The sequence below is a fragment of the Pelecanus crispus genome, chromosome Z, assembly GCF_030463565.1.
Source record: "Pelecanus crispus isolate bPelCri1 chromosome Z, bPelCri1.pri, whole genome shotgun sequence".
In the NCBI taxonomy this organism is placed as follows: domain Eukaryota; kingdom Metazoa; phylum Chordata; class Aves; order Pelecaniformes; family Pelecanidae; genus Pelecanus; species Pelecanus crispus.
Genome location: NC_134676.1, coordinates 84,031,265 through 84,054,314, shown reverse-complemented (window position 1 = coordinate 84,054,314; position 23,050 = coordinate 84,031,265). Strand labels below are relative to the sequence as shown.

Here is a 23,050-nt window from a genome sequence, read left to right as displayed (position 1 = left end):
TGAGGAGTGTATCTTCCTAATAAAAGGAAGAGTTTTTAACGTCTCCTTCGAAAGACAAGGGGGACTAACTCAGGTGCTATACATAGTGCCTGGAAACAAACAGCTAGCAGAGCAGCCATCGCAGCCAGCCAACTGTAGCAGGTAAGTGGCTCCAGTGTAATGACAGTACAGAGGGTCTTTTTTCCAGAAGTTTCATGGGAAACCTGGGAAGAGCAAAAAGTAGTTGCTGGGAAGAAAAGGGAGACAAAGAACTTTCTAAAAACACATAGCAAAGTTGGCATCATTTGTCCTGCTGCTCAGAATGTTCTGGAGGAATAAATCAAAAGCCTGACAAAAAACTGAGTATGCTCTATTTCCATATAAATCCTTACCCGCTAAACATGCTAATTCATCAAAGAGTGAAACTGAGTTTATTTGTTTAGGACTTATTTTCCAGAAAGTTGCATTGGCTTGAATTAATTACATTTTTGTACCTTAATTAACGTACCTTCATTGACAGACTCCAGTGTCACAGCATTGTAGGTCTGAAAGAGCTTTTTAGCATGCATGAGCTTCATCCCCCAGCCCAAGGCAAAAACAAATGTTCTTACATCATTTCCTGACAGAGGATCATCTCAAAGGTTCTTTCCTTTGTGTTGTGTGATGACACATCCTCACCAGGCAATCTCTTCCAAACTTCCAGATTTAGTTACCTATATCTTCCTTAGTGCATGCATACAACTTCAGGAACAGCTGGATAAGCAACAGTTACCAAAAAAAAAACCTGAGCCAGTTGAACAGAGTGGTAAGCACTGAAAATTATTATAATTCTACAGCAGATGACTTGCAATGAAAATTTGAATGAATTGGGATTGTTTTCCATAACGAAGAGTGGACTTCCAGGGAAGAAGAGCAACAGAGGAAGGCAGACTTGTAAAAAGTTGCAATAAAAGAAAATGAGGACTTATTCTTTGTGTCTACAGTACCTAGGGCAGGAATTTATGGACCTATATATCCATTTTTCCATTATTTTTCTTGAGATTTATTGCAGGCTAACTGTGCAAATGGTCTTTACTGAAAGTTGGATTAGTAGTTTTCCCATCTTCTGTAACTTCTCTGCTATTTTAAGTTTTATTTAAAATGAACATCAGTAGCCAGTTAGCTGGTTTATGACTCTTGAATACAAACCCTGCAAGCCTGCTGATTTAGAAATATTTATCCCTGAGAAGATATTGATGAGTCGCAAGAAAGAATGTACTTCATCAAACACTTTGCCATTCTTTTTTCCAAATAGAGAACAGAAACATATATTGAACAGTTTGATACTTTCTTCTGCATTGTTATTTACAGTTTCACCATCTCCATCTGAAAATCAACATACATTTGCTATGGATTGCATTTGTTGCTTGTATATAAAACAAAGTTCTTATTGTGCTAAGTTGGCCAGCCACAGATTGTTTTTCTTCCTATAACATTAGCTTTCCTTATCATCTTTTTATGCCGATAACAAGCTATTCCCACCTTTCTCTATATTCCTTGACTGATTTCACTTTTTTGCTGAACCAGGAGGATTAATGCTCTGTCTTAGGGTTTTTTGTCATCCAACAAACTTTTTTGAAATACTATTCATTCATTTATGTTTAAATATCTCATCTTGATTAAATATGGTAATCTTTTTCCTACCTTGAAGAAAATAGCCTTTTTCAAGCACCAAGCATGTGCGTTGCTGGCTGAGGCTTCTTTCTGTTCAGTCCCACCCAATGTCACCAGGTCAGGTTCACTGGCCCCAGGCAGCCACCCACTTCCTGCCCAGTGACCTCATTCATCTTTACCCATCGCGATGTTGCCCAAAATGGTAAAGTCATGGAAAACATTATACCTTTTTGTGTTAGAAAATGCATAGTTTTTAGAAACTCTTAATGTATATGACCACCAATGTCCATCTCCTGAACTGATTCTGGGGTGATGAAGCTCTCCATGCATTGCAGAGATGTGCTTTGGGAGAAACTTACCCCATTCTCTGGTTTGCCAAGGTAGTCTGTCACAAACCTCCCCACCAGCATCTCCTCCTGGGCTTTTTTATCACGGTAGCATGCATGCATGGAAGACCCAAGATCAGATTTATCCATATTGTTAGAATAAGTAACAGAGTTTTTAGAAAAGAGCACCACACCGTCACCACTTTTATTCACTTGAATCACTCTAAATAGGTAATAAACAGACATTTTAATACTTCAGGCATACAAATTATCTTAACGGCTGTCAGTAATGCCAATTATATCAAATTCCTGCTCATGGCTGTGATTGGACAACAAACAAGAATTGGAAAAACTCCTGGTAGTGGCATGGAATCGATTTTAACATTCCTTTTCTTTTTCTTTGCCACATAAATTAAATTTATTTGCAACACATGGAGGTTAAATTTATATCACATTTGCCTTCTTAGCACCCTGCCCTCAAGTTGCTAATTTAACAGTTTTCTGGCTGCTTCAGCTAGCTCTCAGCTGAAAAGATTAGTTTCCCAGCCTGTGAGATAACCAGAAGATGAGAAACATGGAGCTCCGTGATGCCATTTTTAGAGGCCCCTTTCACAGTATATTTGCACTTTAAACTTTCTCCTATCAAGGAACATGCCTATATTTGGAAGGCCCAATTTTCTGTTGAGAGGACTTGTCATTTTCTGCTAACCAGTGTCAGCAACTAGTCTCGTCATGTTAATGTAAAGGGACAGCTAAGTGACTTCTTTAAATGCACTGTGATTGTTATCTATTTATTAAAAGCAAAAGCAAAAACCTGCTTATAACTAATGTCCAGATGCTGATTGTTTACACAAATAGCGTTAAGGACAAGGCTAATTTAAGCAGACATATTATATTCTTATATTATGACATGAAAACCACACTCTATGTGATAATTATTTATAATGTATGTATCAATATTATGAATACTTAGGTATTCCAATAAATATTTTAAGTTAGTGAGCCACATTTAATAAGTATATTCCAATTATTATGTGAAAGAAGGGAATAGGACATTTCCCCCCATATTAATCCTTTTATTTTAGGTAGGTTTACAAGACATACCTGCAACAGCTTAACAGAGAAATAACCCGCGTTTGTTATTGCTGCTGTGAATACACTAGTCAGTTTGAAGGCAAATGTCATGTACTTTTGAACAAACACTGTTAAGTGCCCATCATGATTCTTAAGGACAAGATTTGTCTTTTTGAGTGAGTTTAATCTTTGTGCAAATGAGACAGTGTGTATAAAAGTTCTTCATCTGAGATTTTTATGTTAATATATTGTTTGAAATGATACATGTTATAAAATATAGCATTCATATATATGATTTTTATTACATATAAATAAAACCTGCATATATTTGAAATCTGAAGGCCAATTTTTGACTCTTAGATACAAAATGAGGATCTGTTTGGGTCCCATAGTCAGTTCACACATGTGCATGAGGGCAGACCTTAGCTCTGACTTTGCATTGCTAGGCAGTACAGGTCATATTTTGTTTCCCTCTTTGCCTCCAGATGATCAGTGCTATTATGTCAGAGTTTAAACTATATACTGAATGGAGTGTTAAACTAGAAGAGCTTCCTGTGTATTTGAACACTCCTGCTTGGTGTGAAAGGGGGCATCCCAGCCCTGCTAGAAGGTGTGTGTGCTGTGGCTGCTCTGACTGGGGTTTTCTGATGCAGCTGTGCATACGGGGAATGTAAATGAAATCTCAAAACACTTGTGCCCCAGGAGCAAGCATCACTTTGCAATTCTAGGGTCATTGAACTTCAAGGACTCATCATTACTCTGAGTAGTTACATTAAAATGTTTGTTATTTGGGTAATTTGGGGGCAGACGTCTAGACATCTGCTTATGCAACTTGGTCCATTCAGTGTCATCTATTCCCGTTTCTGCATGAAAATTTTTCCCATAAAATCCAACACATGTAAGGTGGTGGTTGAAGATTTCCTAAAGCAGTACTATGCTGGACACTAATAATAATGCATGTCAGAGCTCCAAGGCGGGATTTGTTTCATTTCAGGAGTGCTCTGGATGTTTATGATTTTGACAGTTTCCTGCTACTGATTGCAGAACTTAGACTCATACATTCGGTATAGCTTCCAAACTCAGCACAGTTTATGAATCTTGCAAATTTCTTTTGGCAGCTGGGAACCTGATTCAGCCGCCACTAAAGATTCCCAGTGGTTTTGGTGGGTCTCGTGTCAGCCCTTTTGTCCCTGCAGACCACTATTTTAAACCAAATGCTGAGGGTGAATTTATGCCAATCTTTTAAGAGTGGCTTTTTTTCCTTCTTTTAATAGTCCTGGATAAAACTTATTAAACATTTGTGTCATGCTTCGTCTGATGTAATTCTCTCCGTTGTTCTTGAAGCACCCTTCGTTGTCCTCCAAGAAAGCGTCAGCTTCCCGTAAGGATCTGCGTGCCTGTGAGGAGGAAGGGGTGCAACCTTAGGGGACAGGGAACTGAAAGAGCACGAGAGGGACACTGAGCTGTTGGCTGGCAATTTGGTCACCTTCCTTTGAGATGTTGGCTTGAGACCCCTTCCACTGAAATGGGAACTGAGTTTGGTTGTTGCTTCTAATGTCAGTGATCTAACCACTGTGCTGTCATACAGGTGAAGGCTCTCCTTGCCTCATCCATCCTAAGAAAGAACGATTCCTGCTTGTTTTTTCAAGGAACAGCATTCATTGCTTGCACCCTATGCCATCAGGACTCAAGGCATTGCTAGTGTCCATGACTTTAATCAGTCAGTCTGTGTTAATTGATTATTTTTACCAATGCCTTGTAAATGCCATGCATTTTTTGAAAAAGTAGATCACAGGATGGAGTAACCTTACACACAGAGAGGCCAGATGTTCACTCAAGCTAACAGTAGGATTTTTTGTACAGTGAGGACGAGTCAGTGACAGACAGAGGAAGAACCAAGAGATTGGTTTACATATTCATTGTCTCCAGGTGATGACAAAGTAGGGAGAAACCACAGAACATCCGGAGGAGATAGCACCAAACTTTAGTGGGCTTTCCCACCAGCTGAATGCCACGGGTTGCTCTCACTGAGCCAACCCGGCACGACCATGCCTTAAACAAGGAGATTAGATGCAAATTGTATTAATTTGCAGTATTAACTGGTGTGCCCAGCCTGTGGGAAGCCTGGTTGGACTGGGAAACAGATGCCACTGGGGAATCCATCATGTTGTACGATGTCAGCAGAAGGTGCACACACATAAGCTTGGGAAGATCAGTTCCCGTATCTCCCCACGTCCCTGTGGCTTTGTTCCAGAGCAGCTCAGGGCTCAGTAGAGAAGTGGGGATCTTTTCTGTTCTTTTGCATGTGGATGATAAAGCATATGTTTTATTAAAATTTTGGAAATTCCAGATGAAATAGAAGTATAAGCATTTATATCACTTGCTGTCAGATTGTCTCATTTTGCTTTCTGAGAGCTCCGCTACTCGTTGAAGTCCTGGTTTCTGCTCATTTGTGTCTTCACTGGAACTAGATTTTTATTTGTGTGGTTTTAGCAGTGTATTCACAGCTTGTAGTTTGCACCCACAGAAAAATAACGTTATCTTGGTAGCAGAGGTACCAGCAGTCACAGGTGGATTGATTTATCATCATCCAAAGCTTTTATCAACCATGTAAAAATTATTCCTCATATAAATGAGGAAGTACACATTGATTTTAAGTAGTTATTCTTTCCATGCGCAGGCTCTTTTGTTATACATTTTGTTAATTCTGGTATGATTTTTCTGCACTACATCTCTTTTTCTAAACCTTTCCTCTGATTTAGTGCCTGACTTTGTTTAATGCTACTATGTGATTTACTGAAGCTTTACAAGTGATATTTCATCTGCCAGAGAGACTGTGAGCTGAGTGCTGTCCCCAAATATGATACAATATTATGTTAGCATTAATATGGATATTGATGCAAAATCAATGCAAATAGACTCCACATCTAATCCCACACTCCCTCACTCAAGTTCACTGGCAGCAACAGCAAGTTACTTCTTTGATTTCAGTGCTGGATATGCAGTATTTATGAGGGGTTGCACTTTACATCCTTACTTTGGTTATCATTATGCCAGTGCACATTAAAACAGTTTTTAGAACTAAATTTGTTTCAGCATTGTTGTCAGATGCCACTTAGACAAACCTGAGTTTGGGCTTTGGCTTATGTAGCTTGTGGCTTCCCCCAGTAAAGACTGCACCAGCTACGTGAAGGTGCAGAATGTAATTAACACCTTGCAGGTTGTACCTGTACAAGAAGATGCAGGACATGGCTTACAGGGGCAAGTGCCCGTGATGTGCAGGGCAGGATTTGGCCGTTCCACACATACCCCTTGTCTGAATGGCTGCAGAAAAAATGTCTGGCTCCAGCACACTATTAGGCTGTAATTAGTGTAACTAACAACTAATATGAAAGAGCAGGATAGAGGTCACCAGAAGACTTCAAAGGTCTTAACAGGTTAAAGTTGGAGGGCAGTTTATCCCCTCGCTTAATCTGTTGCCGTATCTTCTGAGATTTGTTGAAATCTTCAGTGACCTCTAACCTTGACGTGTTGCTCTCCTGTAATTTACCGGTCACATGCCATTTCCTTTATTTCTGTCCATTTAGACAGGCATGGGTCTTTGTGATCGGTGTCTCCCTTTTCTGTTCAGATATAAGTGTGTCCAGGTAAACAGCTTTTTGATGTGGAATAAAGACTGGTTTAAATGGCTTTAATGCTTTCACCCTCCTAGCTTCGGACTCATTGGAAACAGTTGTTTTGCTGTTCCATCATGTGGTTTGTAGATGACATTTCACACATAGATTAGGCTCAGGTTTAAAATCTAGCTATTCTAATAAACTGGGCATTATACAGCTGTTTTGAAAAGATACTAAATATCAGGCTTTCCTGAGTTGCTTTCTTAAACCTAACTGTCCAAGGATAGTTTTGTTTATATTTTCAGTAAACATTAAAGTTTTTGTTGGCTAAGTGTGCAGCTCAAGGACAGTTTATATGGTGGGAAAAACCTGTAGATATTCCTCCACGGTGTTTCAGTATGGGAGACAAATATACATCAAGGAAACTCTCCTGCTGCTGATGGTTTGGTTTTTTTTTTTCCCCTCAGACTCAGCATTGCATCTCTCCCATCAATCCCAACATACACCGGTGTATTTCAATAGCAAAGCGTTGAAATGCATTGCTGCTTTGCCAGGCATCAGGCAGTCGCTTCTCCTTGATGGTGCCCAACCCAAAGCAATGGGCAAAGCAGGGAGGATTTCCTTTTCTCCCCCTCTATGGATACTTTGCCTCGGGAGAGCCATGGCCATTCACACGGGGCAAGCGGACCCCTCTGGGTACGCCAGCAGGGCTGCTCTCTGGCTTCCACCCTCCGCCTTTTGCTGCTCCAGCATCCCACTCTGCTGTCCCTCCCGGTGTCTGAGCACCATGGATCTTGGAAAAGAAAACACTCAAAATCAATTCAGCAAAGCAAAGTAGCATGCAGCAAGCTACTTGCCCTCACCAAACCAAGCATGGGTTTAATTATCCTTTTAACCGATTAAAAGACTTTAAAAGAGAGTAAGAGCGACCAAGAGGGAGTGAGAGCAGCCCAATGTTAGATTTAAAGTTCAACGGGGCGGGGGGGGGAATCGTACAAGGATTTCACAAGCAACGACACTTGGATGGTATTTGGGAAATCTTTTTCTTTCAAGACTATCTTGCGATTAACTATGGGAGTAGCACATCAAAGCTGCACTGACTTCAAAGCTTAGAACCACTTACGGCTTCCAGCTATTACTAAAACCTACCACTTCACCCTGCCAGCAACTCATCTCAGCTGCCTCTTTAAGTTACACCCATCTACTTCCTGCCTTCTGATTTTGGGGAGGAAAAAAAAAACCAACCAAAAAAACCTTGTAAATTAAATACAGCAGTTCACACTGAAGGGATGTCAAAGTCAGGGAAAAAAGGCAAATGGAGGCATTAAGACATTAAAGATTTAGTACAAACTCAGTGGTGATTTACATATGCACAGTCCCATTTGGCTAACTCTAACGAAGCCGTCTGCTTTGGGGAAGTTTCCTGACCAAGTGTTATCCCTGCATAAAAGCCCCTGAATGGGGTGAGCAAGATGTTTAGGCCATTATTTAGGTCCAGATGTTACTTATAGCTTGGCACAAGCAGAGGTGCTTTGGGACTTCAGGATATCTTCACATATACAGCACATACCATGGGTTTGGTATGTCAAATTTCCATCCCTGTTCTGTAGCGATGCCTGTTCATGCACCTCAAAACAGTGTGTCAGCATTGGGCTATGATCGCCATTTATTGCTGCAATATTATTGATTCTTTTGCATTAGTGGGAGAGACTGTGGAAGCAAAGTTTGCATATTTGATATTTTGGGAGTCCCTGAAAAAACTCATTTGTGGTAGCGTAGGGCTGTGCTACACTCTCTGAACTGATATAAGAAGGCTAAAATGTACCAAAATCGTAATTTATTGCAGTATTAATAGTGTTCAACACTTAAAATTGTTACATTGTTATTTTCTGATTGGGAGTTTTATGCCTAGGGTTTTTAAAATGGTACATTAATCTCTGAATAAAATTTGTCTTGCAAATGACATATTAATAGAAAGTTAGGAACAAGTGTGGGTCTTTGAGTGTGTTTTATATAACAGTTTATATGTTCAGTACAGATCAATGACATGCTCTCTAGAGCTAAATGCCATAAATCCATTTACAGCCGCTCATTGCAATGAAGAGAAATTACCATTGAAAGAGCCGTTAAGGAGAATTTCTCTGCTTCCCTGCATAGTCTTATATTTTGAAAATGCCTTTGCGAGTGTTTAAAGCCAATCTTTTTTTTTTTTTTCCCCCCTTTATTTTTTCCTTGTACAAGGAAAGGGTTTGGCAGCAGTGGGGGTGCTGGTGGTTTCTCCGCACACAGCCCTCCAGCTGGGCTGGGTCAGCGGAGGTGGCCCCACACGGTACCGACCTGCTAACCATGGCCACCCCTGCCCCATCGCAGGGCGGGTGTCTCATCCTCACCCCCCTGCACAAATGATGTGCTTCTGCAGCAAACACATGGCAGATCTGCAATACAGAAACGTGGAGGCAGTTAACGGGTTGTTCTGTGTGGACGGTGGTTGCCACCAGGTGCAAATAAATGAATTACAGTGTATCATGGTCAGCTGAAAAAAAAAAGAGTACTGTCTTTTAAAGAGTTGATGTATGAAAAAAGCATACAGGAACTTACTGCTAAATGTAAAATATGTAGGGCTAGCATACGTCCTGTCTGAAGAATGTGCCTCTGCTTTAAATACGTAAAGGGGGAGAAGGGAGCTTCCTGACTGGCTGGTAATGTGATCAAAATGTCAGATTATTGGAAATAAATTGTTATTATAGAGTAAGGTATGAGTCCACCAATGCATTTATATATTTCACTGTGTGATAGTTCTTTTTTCTTCTTAAAGAATGCATTTCTCTGAAATAAACTGTGCAGACTATGAACAGCACAGTCATTTGAAGTTCATTGAAAATATAGGAGGACATCGTGTTTCCTGTCCTTATGTTAAACTTGGCATATTGATTTTTTTGCACAGCTTGCAGCATAGAAATGTGATCTACAGCTATGGCAAGGCAGGCTAACCACATGTGAATTTGTTAAGTACTGCTGGATTAGCAGGAATCATTGGACTGTGCAAGTACGGAGGTTTGACTTCTGTAACTCTTTGTTTATGACTTAATCAATTAAAATAACAAGTTTTGATTTTATTGGCTGTAAATAAATAAGCACAAATCATCTGCAGAAGCTATTGTTTCATATGCTTGCTTGTTTTCATGACATAAAGGCTCTGTAAGTTAGCCACAGTACACAGGCAGGCAGAGCTGGAGTTGAAGTTAAGGATCAAATATGTAAAGATTCAACAAACGTAGTTAGCTATTGTTTTTTAGATTAGTGCAGAAAATTCAGGAAGGCATAGTGCATTCCTTGACTTGCAGGTTTTTATCTAAATTTGCCATTACTTTTCTTTGTATATTCTTTGCCTGTGTAATCTTTTGTTCCCTTTATGTTCAAAGATACCAAGATTATGGAAGCCACTGGTGCTGCAGCCTGCATTTTAGTTACAGTACAGCCGTGTGGAAGGCGTTCTTCTGATGTGGGGCTGGCTTGCTCCTCTCTCTACATTATTAAACCTCCTTAAACACCTCCATTCACCTTCCTTGACTTCAAAGAGTAGCACGGCTGCATAGAGTGAGCCACAACTCTGCCAAGCAGGTTACCCATGGTTTCTCAGAAATGCTAATGCGTTATCCACTGTGTTTATGAAGTTATCTGTTTGCTGATGGATTGGAGGGACCGTTCTGCAGCTCTAGAATCAAAATGATAGACCATCCAAGATGAAGAGAGCAGCTAAAGATATTTTTAGATTTGAAGTCGTTGCCATTCACCTTTTGAAACATTTCCACCCCAAGAAAAGAGGAAAAACAATTAAATCAAGAGATTATTTCAGGGGAAAGCAAAGTTGATGCTATTCTGAAGAACCTCTTGAGTGCAGTCTCACTGAGTCGCTCATGAAAATGATGTAGACAAATGCCTGGCTTATCACTCAGAGTTTATTGGGAACTAATCTGTTCAAAATGTTTGGAATAAGCTAAAACCTGGCTTGCTCATCTAATGAAAAAGGTCAAAACAGAGAAGAAAGTGCCACTGGTTTGTGTTAGGTGACACTGTGCCCTGCTTGTCTAATTTGATTACACAGAGCCACTGAAGCCCCAGGCAAAGCTGATTTTAGCTATAATCAGCTTCTTAACCTTTTGAGAACTAACGTAAACACTACCTTCCAGTGGTTAATTATGTTGCTCTGTTACAGACAACAAAGTGCAAAGGTAGAAGTGTAGAACTGCAGTAACACATGTTGTGACAAGATCACTCCAGGGGATTACAGCCCTCTGCATTTTATCTGCACTCATTGATTTCTTTTTTAAAAATTAAAAATGGGCTATGAGCAGGGAGCATCGGTTTATCAGTTTCAGGCAGCATTGCCCTGTTGGGCAGCTGCCTGATCTTAAATTCCTCTTACTTACAGAAGGGGAGACCTAGTGTGGGTTGGACCACTATGGTCGCAGATCTGTTCTTTTTTAATTATTTCTTTAATTAATTAAGTTTGTTCTAATTGTTTACTTGTAATAAAGCATGCATGCTCCCTTCCTCTATGATGAGCATCTTCCAGAAAGTTTGGTAATCTCTTTTGGCAGATGCACCATGTCTATATGAGACACCTGTCTCTAGGTGGGATAAATGGGATGAATTTTATTTTCAGATTTTGCATATAGTTATTCAGCAAGAACCAAAAATCTGAGGCACAAAACCTGGCTCTCTGCAGAACCTGTGTGTCCTAGATTCCTGTGTGTTGTGGTTCATACACTTCCTATAGTTTGCTAGGAAATTTGCATTTCCATGACCTTCAAAAGTTTTAGGAGACTTCTAAGCCAATGGCCTTTCAGTGTATTTTAAATTTTCCTGACCAATGCTGATCCATGGTGTTTATGTAAGAAGCCTTCATGCACTCATCATATATACCTGCTACTCTTATATACTTGCTGCTTGGAGGTAGTAAGTTGCCTCTGGATTTTCCACTCTGTAGAAAATACATCTATTTTACTCTTTCTGTGTCCCACTGTTTTTGTCAGCAGTGCCTCTAATCACCATCATTCTTCTCCAACAGTCTGCTCAGAGAAGCACCTGTGATGAATTACCACTACGAGCAGCATTAGCATGGGTGTTGCAGGGCAGCCTTATGCTGCCCGTGTGCTCCACAGGATCTCAGGGACCATCATGGAGATGGACCATCAGGTCTCAGGACCTTCAATGCCGCCTTCTACCCACATGCTTCCCACCAAAATTCATAGTGGTGTGCTGTGATAGCTGATAGATTAGTAGGGGTGTAGTTATGCCAGGGAAATAGATGAGCCCTTGCTTAATTCAGATACTTATTTTATTAACGAAGATTAATAAAGCCATAATGACTAGAGGTAGTAATGCACTAATACTAAAGAAAACACTACTTACACAGGAACAGCAATAAATAATAACACAACACTCGCACAGACAAAAATCTCACTGACACCTGACCCATTGCGGTTATGTACAAGGTCAGAGTTGGTTTCCTTTTCTTGCAGGCAATAGCTGTAAGGTTTACCATACACATATTTGTCCATGGCAAGGTTATAGTGTGTTGAGAGGAAATTAGGCAGACTGCCAGCAGCTTTTGAGCATCAGAGAGGTGGTAGGCTCACTTAGCTGACTCTGAGCATGGTGGTGAGTGGACCCTGGAGGTCCGAGCAGGAACAAGAATAGCTCATGAGCTTCTGAATGTGTTAGCAATTCAGTGTTCATCTCCAGCTCCATGGTTTTCTCGAGGAAGGGGGTATGCATAAAGAAACTAAGGCTGACTGTGACCGCTTCGGGTTTCTTGCAAACCCTTCGGAGTTTCAGCCTCTAGCTGCACAGATCATCTCACCTTCTGGTGGCCCTTTGCAGCCTGCCAGCTGCTGTGTACATCGGGGTGACTTCTGGCTGTGACCTGCATTTCCCACAGGAGACTTGCGAGGGAGGTTCTGCAGGCACAAAGATGATCTCATCTGTTGGTGGCAAACAATGTTTTCTAAGGTTTCATGTGGACTTTGTTTTGCCTATATAGCCGCCATGTAACACTTTCCAACCTAGTCTAACCATCCCTATCTCCTTGCTTTGATTCGTGGTAGAAGGAAAAAACTAATTTCAAGCATTTGTTGTGTGTGTCACTATGACATTCGTTGCATGTCCTGAACTGATAGAAAGCTTCGTCTCTAGCAAAACTGGACATCGTTATTCTGAAGCAATGGGCTATTTCTCTACGTCTTTTCCTCCACGAAAAAGAAGTGGGATCAGATTCTCTGTTCTGGTCCAGCTGTCAGAGCTGGGAGCAAAAGACTGCTGAGGAAGGTCTATAAAACCCATCAGTCTCCACAGTCAGGACTAGTTGTCTTCTTGTCTCCTTATTTCCTCAACACATTCCAGTTACAGGGAGGTTTTGTGCAAAGTTTCTGCCATATCTGTTTTGCTCCAGAATTATGATCTGGGGACTGTTTGGGTTGGGCTAATTGCTTAGGGTAGTACAAGGCAACAAACAGCAATAATGCAACAGAATTAGAGCGATGTCTTCGTCTTCCAGAAGGAAACTTTGGGCCCTCTTGCTCAGCAATTAACTGAATTTCTGGAGCACACGGCACAAGCACCGGAGTTTGGCTGTGTCTTAATGAATTAGGTAATCTATGGTTACTCGCAAAGGAAATTAAAGACTTTTTTCTGTTTCTGGGTATACTCAGAATCAAGGGAAGGCACTGCTGCACCAGTACTGCTCGTGCCTTGACACCAGCAGCAGATGTTCTCCAGTCCCTATTTGAGGGGCAGCCTTTCTTCCCACCAACCACCATGAGACATGAAAGTGCTGCTGCTCCCGACTGCTGAAAGTTACCGTGTGCTGCACAGTACTGGGATCACAGCAATGACAGATTTTGATCCAGACCTAGCAGAAGTGGGACCTTGAAGAAGAGGAGCGTGGCTTGTGCAGGTGTGAATTTATCAGAGGCTGCACAGAGCGGATCACAGGAGCTGGAGTCAAGTGATAGTTGCTTTTCCCCCCCTGGAGAATAAATTGCTACCCTCTGCAGCAGCAGATAGCGGATAAGTCAACAATGATGCATCGCTGCAGAAAAGACAAACCTGTTACTGGAATGTCTAAATAAGCCTATAGCTTGCAAAACTATTGGTGAGGCTTCAGCTGGGAGACTGTATGCTGATGGGCAGCACAGCCCATGAAAGAGGAGAAAGAACTGGAGAACCTCCGAAGGAAAGCAACAAAAGTGATGAGAAGCCTAGAAAATGTGACCTTCGGAAAAAGGGTGAAAAAACTGAGAAGGCTTAACCTAAAAAAAGAAGACTGAAAGAAAGAACATGGTGGAAATCATGGAGTGTGTGAAAGACTGTTGCAAAGAAGAAAGGAACCGTCTGTTCTCCATGCGCCTGGTAAATAGCACAGAAAGGGATAAAATTATATCACAGCAGGAAAAGTTAGGATTAGACACTAAGGGAAACTTAATAACGGTATGGCTGGAGGGTACGGCCTGTGGAGACTGTGGGTTCTCCGTTGCTGGATGAGGTGGTTAAGGACAGGTTAGGCAGAAGTTTGCTAGAAATGATGTAGGTGCTGCAGGTCTTGCTGTGGGCCAGGGCATGGACCTTGGGACATCTCTGTCACACATGGTTGTCTATGACTATGTGAATAGGCAGATAAAAACTAAAACCGAAGGGACTGAAAATCCAGATGACACAAAGATTCTCAGGTTCATAGTTTTTTAAGCTGTTTTCATCATTTTGAAAACACACTTTCTCTCTTTTTTAGACATGATAACCACTGTACAATACAAATAAAAATAGAAGTATTTTTTAATATTTGCAAAGATAATACATGGATGAAAGTTTGAGTTTTGATTTCTGGCAGGTGTGTTGGATGACATTATCTATTGGTTTTGGCAGGATACAGAGGACTGACAATTATTGATAACGGCGTCCTCCCCAGTCTGACATACAATAGCACAAGAAAGTCTGTTAGGAAGTGTTAAGCAGGAAGATACTATATCCCTTGTCATTGTTTTTGATGTCCACAATGTCCCCAGTCAGGGAGTAAAACAAATATATCACATTGCTGAGGTGGTCAATCACACACTGGGAATAACAAATAAGCCCTTAGTAAGGTGTTTATGAACAATCCATTTACAAATTCACTGAACACATACATACAGCAAACATAGAAATCTGGATTGCTTTGTGAATTTGCTAACCAGGGGGGAAAAAAAAAAGATGCATGTAGCAAAAGGATGTCATTTATAATAAATAAACAAACCCTTTGTACAGCACAGAAAAATGCAGAAGAGTAAAAAGTAAAGTTTGCCTTTTATTTGTGTTAATTCCAGAACATCTTCAGGCAAGCAATTTGCAATAAGTGAAATTAATAAAATGTGCTGATCAATTTGTTCCTGATCTTACAGCTTGTAAACAAATCTTTGCTGAGAACACTACTACCTTTAACAGCAATTGTGTGGGCTGTGGCCAGCTTCATTTCCACTCTGTTCCCCAGAAAGAAAGGAGCGAAGTATTCTTGCATTTGCTACGTTTTCCAGCGAATGGATTGGAATAATGATATGTCTGGGAAAAAAAATGTACAGACCAGATCAAAACAGTACCCCAGGAACCTTTTGTGTGCTTTTTTTTTTTCCTTCCACGAGGTCAGATCCCCAAACTCCTGGGAGTTTGGACAGTGGGGATGCTTTGGTAAATGTGTAGTGAGAAAACTGCCAGATTGAAGGTTTCTTAAGTGCTACTGTCCAAAATCACCAGCCATGCTTGAAACTAGTAATTCTTGACAGAACATGCACTCTCAGTATGTGACTTTTAGCTGCAGGGGGCAGAGCATATGCTTTAGTGCCAAAAAGTTGTTTTGGGTGTTTTTATTGTGTTTGTGTCATAACCTCTTTTATGTTATGTTTTTATGTTTTAAGTTCTTTTCCTGTTTCAGTCTTCAAGGCTTGCCATGAAAGCCCAACATAAATAACTGCAAAAAAAACCTGAAAGCCTGCAGCTCATTTAAGAATTTCTGAATCTATAATTTATTCTTTGTATTATAGACGGATACAATACTCAATACACACAGGTGACACTGTAATTCACTTGGAAGGGGGTCTTTTGGGTTTTTTTAAGATTAAATAAGAGAAGGCATTTTGGCCCTACAGGATTTATGTATGGTTACTTTTTTATTTCAAAATATGCATCCTTCAGTCAGCCACAAATGATTTGATGAATCAGTCCAGAAACTTCTGAGCACCCAGAGTTTCCATTGCTTGTTGGTATCACTGGAACATAAGGATCCTGAGCACTTTTTTAGGAGGTGCCCTGCACCTTGTGGGGTTTGACCATTAATTCCCCAGCTGTGCTAAGAGACTCACCCTGGCAGCCCGCTCTGCTCCTTTGCTGAAGCTTCATCGAAATCGTGCAGTCACAGAGGTCTTCAGCACACCTCTGCTTTTTTGGGGTCTCCTGAGTAATTTGCCTTGGTAGCAGATTGAGTCTTCACATCCGGCAACTCAAGCAAGGACAGCAACAGTTTGGGTTGCTTTGAGTTTTGTTCTTGCCCAGGGGCAGATGTCAGTCTCTTACATAAAAGTAGACAGTTAAAGGCACTTTAATAAGCCTGAGGTAATAAACCACACAGATTTAAGGGGTTTAATGCCCTGATTGGAAGGCTGATTGCATGCAGGCTGGCTTGCTGCAGGAGACCTGTGCACAGTCTCTGTTCTGCTATGGAGCTGCAGAATATTTTAAGGCAAGTCACAGACCGTTTAAGTACTCCTATTTAGATGTCCTTTCATGCTAAGTTCAGTGGGGAGAGCGTTAAAACCCATTTGGCACAGCCAAATGGAAGAGTTGGCATTATAGGATCTGGTGGGAAGAGGAATCGGTCCACCAACAATGTCACTAATTTATTAGCAGTGGCACTTGCCGTGGCTTGGTAGAGCCATTACTCAAATCCATGCTTGCAAATTCCTTTTTCTATATACCTCATTGTCTGTTGATCTAATTCACTTTCAGGATCATGGATGATGGTATTAGGTATTGATAGCAGTATCTGTTGTTTACATATGAAGATGGTAGGGTCATCTCAGCACATCAGCAAGTTGTCACACCAGTAGTGAATAAGTGCTTGCCACCATGTACAGTATTGCAAATACCTGATGCTAACAACTATTTCCTTCTCATTTATGGTTTTGTAGTGAGTTGTTGGTGGTCTGTATTTTATTTACAGATGCTGCAGCATAGTGATCAATTGCTGTCTTTTACTTTTTAGTATAAATTTCTTGCCCATATAGCTGTGGGGGAAAAAAGCTTGAAAATTTTCCAGCTAACATCAGCAAGGCTCAGAAACAAGAACCCTCAAATTATTTTTCTAATTTCACAATTTTTAAGTCATCCTCATTGTTACTTTGTGAATTTTCAGAAGTTGGTGGAGGCAGAAATGCATTAGCCAAAGCTGGAGACAGAGATTGAGCTCAGACTGCTCGGTCAGGGTGCACCGCACAAGCAGGTGTCAGCGTGTGGATATTCTCCTCAGCCAGGTCTGCTATGGGTGTCCTGGACTTGAATGGGCAACAAGGAGAGGGACAGCACCATGCATGTCCCCATTACAAAATGAGGGCAGCCTGCTTCAGTGGATAATACTGGATAATATGCTGTTTCATGCAAATAGTAGCTCACTAGCAATTACATTATGCAGCTAGACATTAGAGACAAATCTTACAAAAATCATTCTAAATTTGTCTCTTTGTTGTGATAGACAAAATGAATATGCAAATAAATGAATGGTGTGAATATTTTATACTCTGTCCCAGGCAATGCTTGGAATTAAGAAACAGTGTTAAGGGCTTGGAGTGTGGCTCATGAGATGCAGAGCTTTTCACCTCTGTCTCCAGCAGTGATCCCACAGCAGAGCCAGGGCTACTTCTGTATGGTGTTCGCAAAATTATGTACAAAATACAAAATTAACGTGTTTTAATGGGCAAATGCCTGAGTTCACAACTGATAGTATTGGCTGTGAATGGATGTGGTGATAGACTGGAGGCTATTTAGCTGCCCCAGCCTCTGTCCTATCCCTTCGCCGACCACCTCCTCTTTACCAAAGGCTGTGGGGGGTTACGCACATTCCCACAAGATCATAGAATCATAGAATCATTTAGGTTGGAAAAGACGTTTAAGATCATCCAGTCCAACCATTAACCTAACATTACCAAGTCCATCACTAAACCAATTAAGGGTAGAGTAGCAATTTCATGTTTCCTGGCTTGGTGGCTGGATTATTTATAATGAAAATGAAAACTAGGAATCAGATGACAACCTTAAACTGAAAAAAAGTGATTTTGCACTAATGTGCTGGGTACATTCACTTCTGCTAATTCTACCTTGGGGGCCATTGTTCCAGCAGAGGGGCAGGACAAGCAGCAGAGAGCAGCAGTGCTTCAAACCCCTGTAGCTGAATCTGTGGGAAGCTCATGTGCTGGAGCCCTGAAATATGCTCTCCAGCCTGGAGCAGTTTTCAAAGCATGTGTAGACATATTGTCAGGATACATAAAAAAGCTTGTACTGAGACTGCATGTTCTGCGAGTGTTTGGAGAAAAGGTATTTCAATTTCTAGGGTTATAAATTGATGCTTAGTTATAGTGCAGATGCAGAAGAATAACTTTTGCAATGTTCCCAGTCCCTTTGACAGTCAGCAGTTTCATTTCTTTTTGTAGTTAGATTAAGAACTGTCCGCTGTTCTTAGTTTATGGTCTTTGTGGTTTGGTTTTTTAATCTAAAGATGGTTGAAGACTCTAAGTTGGACAGTCTCTAGTCATGATCATGGTCATGGTCATGATCATGGTCATTGTCATAGTCAATGCAGAACTTCTCCACCCTCTAGCTCCTTGTCTACAGGAGGGATCTCTTCCTGGCTTGTGAAATTCTCTGCCCTTTGTCCAAAACATTCCTTAGTTAGAGGCAGTTTTGTTTCCTGGCCACTCCCAAGATCTCAAGGTGCACCAGCAGACAAAATTGCGGCCTGCTGTAGGCATTTGACAAGAAATATAGAGCACTTTCCTTAATGTCCCGCAGTGGGAGAAGAGGTCCTTTGGTTAGAGCAGATCATCTAGATACACCGTAGAGCTGAGGTTGTCCCTCTTCTTGCCACATGTAGCTTCTTGATAGAGCTAGTCTGCTTGCTCTGTTTAAGCATCTCAAAGTGGGCGATCAGTAGTAACAAACATCAAGGCTTAACAAGACTTCAGAGCCCCACCAGGACAGCAGAACCAGAGACATGGGGTCGGCCCTCAACAGAGTGCATCTGGGTGGAAGAGGTAGGAGCAGGGGTCCGGGTCTGCGGGTCTGGTCCCCACAGCTCTTCCAGAGGGCACAGAGCTTTTGGGTGTCATGCCCCACTGGAAAGCTTCAGTCTGTGGGGTGCACGGAAGTAATATTAACACAGCTCCATGTGTATAGTGACTTTGTAAGAGGATTTTGGTCCTGGAGCTGTATCTCGGTGGTGAATGTTGTGTTAAATGCTGCACAAGTACCATGTCTGTTTTGTTTAATTGCATGGTCCACGAGTCTTAGCATGCCTCATCCCTTGGTTATTCCTGTTCTAAGTAATTTTTCCCTCCTGGCCACATGGGCCAGGTTAGTCTGTGAAGCTCGTGAGATGGATGTCAGCAGGAAGAGGGTTGTGATTTAAAAACAAAAATAGCAGAACCATTCAAGTGGTCCATTTGTGTGGACTTTTTTCTTTTCCCCTAAAGCTGTCTGCCCACTGCTGCCATCTCAGGTGAATCCCAGCTGTAATGTAAAAAGCACAAAGGAAACAAACCTTCTTGAATGAGAAAGGTCAGGAGGAAATCATGTCCAACCATGGGGAAGTATCTTAAGCTGTTATAATATTGAATCATGGAATTACAAGCCTGGAAGGGGCCTCAGGTGGTGTATCCCTCTGCCAGGCACCAGAATGATAAAGCTATATCTTCGCTGTCAGATGCTTCTTTATAGATAGGTTGATATACACGCTCTGTCTGTACAAGTGTGCTGCGATAGAGACACCTGGGCAGTGTGGCTCGTTCCATATGCTGTTGCAGTCTTCTGGGGACAGAGGTCGCATGGACCCATCTCTGATGCCTCCTCAAAATAGTCCATTTCATTTATATTTTCCAAGTAAGCATATGTAGAGTTTCCCCTGCCTTTCTGCACCCCAAGGCAAAGAGAGGTCTTGCGCTAGCCCAAAGCTCACAAGAGCCAACAACAACCATGTATCACCCGCAGCAAACAACCGCTTAGACAGTCTACACTCAGCCATCAGGACTGGTGCCTTCTGATGACACACCTTCTGATCCTTTGGAGGTACCGCATCATAGCCATCGGGACCTAGGTGGGAGCTAGGTTGTCTGAAGGTACCCCCTAATTTCTCCATGCTTTGCTTCCCCATCCCTAAAGCAGGGATGCCACTACTCTCCTGTGGTAGCAAATGTGATCCAGGTGGTGGGACATTCATATTGTGTGGCAACAAAGGCATATGCGTGCCCAAGGCAGAAAGACCCAGAGCGTAAAGATCTCTTTATTTTAGCTGAGATGTTTATTTTGGAAGGAGGAACCACATTAGCAAGCTGGCTTTAGCAAAATCTTGTCCAGCTGCTGTGAAAACATCAGCTGAAGTTTATTGGACAGCGATAAAAAAGAGAAGAGTGAGATCAAATTCCTGCCGCTGCTGGTAACAGGAATGCAGGAGATGCAAGGATCCAGAAGGGAAAATGCTGCAAAAATACATCTGGCCCTGCCCGTGCTGATGTTGCACATCTGATGTAGTGGAACTGAAACATCAGAAGTGATTGAAAGTATATTTGAAGACGTGTAACCTGTGGCAGACCTTAATATTTACAAATGAGAAACTGAATAAGTATTTACTACTATGATCATTTATGGCAAACAAGTAAACCTTGCGATACCCTTTGAAACAGTAAAATAGAAAAAAAATTTAAAATCTATAATTTTAATCAAAAGTTTGTTTCAGTCATTGAAATTCTGTTATTGCTGCTTACAAACATTAAAGTCAATCAAAACATCAGTAGCCTGCAAGATCAATATTTTTAATATGTTTGCATTGCAGTGCTGCAGATTTTTGGCTAATGGATCTCACCCATATTGATTTCCATGGGAAATGTTAGTCTGATACTGAAATAATTAAAAAAAAAAAAAGCCAGGGATTATTGGTTTGGAATTTTGAAGGAGATAGAAGTATAAAAATTGGTTATTGACTGAATTGCTTGGGGTGAATGAACCTTGGGCACTTGCAATAAACTTGTAGCACAGAGTCATTACCGAATACTACCTTAGTCCCTTAAACCTAAAATCAGTCAATAACCTATTATAACAATGCAAATTGCAGTGAAATAACATGGCGGGTCATTTTCAAAGCAGCGGGATATTCATAAACATCCACGTACATACACGGATGGATGTATTAAACCACCTCTGGGATATGCACAACAGCTGATTTTAAAGTTTATTTTAATATATCGAGTTTATGTTGATATTAATGCGAAGGGGTTGATTTGAAGTAATTGTTTAAAATAAGTTTAATGGCTCTTTGGCTACTAAATGAATAAAAATACAGTAAAATATTATATACAAATGCATAAACAGTATATTCAATATTGTCCCAGTTCTAGACAAATGCAGGGTGATTTTCTTTCCTATTTATTTTTGCGTTCTGGTGGGGGGAAAAAAACTATAAGCAGTGGGTACCCTGAACCTGCACAGGTGTTCTGGACCCAGATGGTCCTCACCCGTGCCCCACCACTGTCCTGCCTGGTTTCTGCACTCTTTGTTCATCCCCTTATTCCATATCTATTATGATTTTGCTTACTTAGCATAACTCTTCTCTTTTTAAGAGAGGATTCTCCTTGCACATGGGAATCACACCTCTCTGTGATACCTGATGAAATAAATCAGTTCTGTGTTGCAAAATACACTCTGCATTCCCAGCCAGGGACTGGATGAGTTTACCACAAGTAGGGCAAAGCATTACTGTCTAGAATACTAATTTTTATTCACAATTAAATGAAACACCTGAGCAAAGAGTTGCCTTTTGGTTCCTGCTTTACAAGTGCTCTGAGTCTCTGTTTTGCTCTGTGCTGGGGACCAGTAGCTCAAGTGTTTCTGCTAAAAGTGGGTACTGCAGTATGCAAGCTGTCGAGTGAAATACATTTTCACCTGAGCTGCATAAATATTTAACAAGTATATACTAACACAGCAATGATAACTCAGTGCCTGTGATAGTATGGGAAAGAGAGATTGTGTTTATGTTTTATTATGACAAAGTCATCTGTGCATATTTTCCAATTCCCCCCCCCCCCCCAATTTGTTACTTTGCTCATACCTGACAAGGAACACCGTGCACTTAGTTTCAGTGCTCTGCTTGGGTCAAAATACAGGAAAATATGCCATGTGCAGAGCTCAGCAGAAACCTGGTAGAGGCAGGATCAGTAATTGGTGCCTCACTTTAACTACAGATGTCTAACAACACACAGGTTATCCCATCGGAGTCTCAATGGACCAGCACCTTTTGGGAATAACTACTAATGAAGTGTAAAATTTCTCGGTAAACTTGTTAATAGGAGTCTCATTGTTGGCAAGGTACCTCTGTAGTTACTCTTCAAGTCACGTAGTTTCTGAATAATTAACATCCTCCAAATTGCTGGAGCCACTTATTTAGGACAGAGAGATGCCTGCGCTGTTGGTGGCGGTCCAGCAGCAGGCAGAAGTGCCAGGCAGAGACCTGCCCGTCCCTGCCGCTGCCTGGGACCCCACACTGCTGTACAGGATTGGGCTTGGGCTGGCTTTCAACCATCTTCCTCCTTTTTTTGCCTTGACTGGAAAGGATTTCACTTTTCAGGTCTTTTTCACAGCTTTGGTTGTTTTTTAAGTTGATACTAAAGCAATGTTTCAGAACAAAGCTTTCCTTGTTTTCCAGTTCCGGACCCCAGAAGTGTTGACGTGTGTCTCTATTCTGTCATTTTAAAAGACCCAGTAGAAAGATGAGGAATGTTTCCTAAAAATGAAGAAGTAAGGGAAGATAAAATCTTCATTTGTAAAAATCACTCTTCCTCATAGCTTGAAACTTTTTAAAGTTAAACTGACTAATAAAAAATAATATTTTAAATATTTTACCTTTCTTACCCATCAGATGAGGAGACTAAGTATGTGCGGGCACAGGTAGTGAAAGAGGGACACGAGACCTCCTCTGCTCCTGGTATTTTAAATTTCATCTTTTCTTAATGAGGAAAAGAAAGGTATTTTAAAAGGAAGTAAAAATAGTAGTGGGTTCCACACACACACACTTTTTTTTTCAGATTTTCTAACCCTTTTCAATTCAAAACAGAGAGA

At 41.1% G+C, this 23,050-nt stretch overlaps 1 protein-coding gene across 1 annotated transcript in view; it reads left to right on the top strand.

Moving 5' to 3' along the window:
- The window catches only part of ARB2A (ARB2 cotranscriptional regulator A), a 269,497-nt gene that overhangs the window by 207,361 nt on the left and 39,086 nt on the right, over positions 1 to 23,050 (top strand). The window lies entirely within an intron of this gene.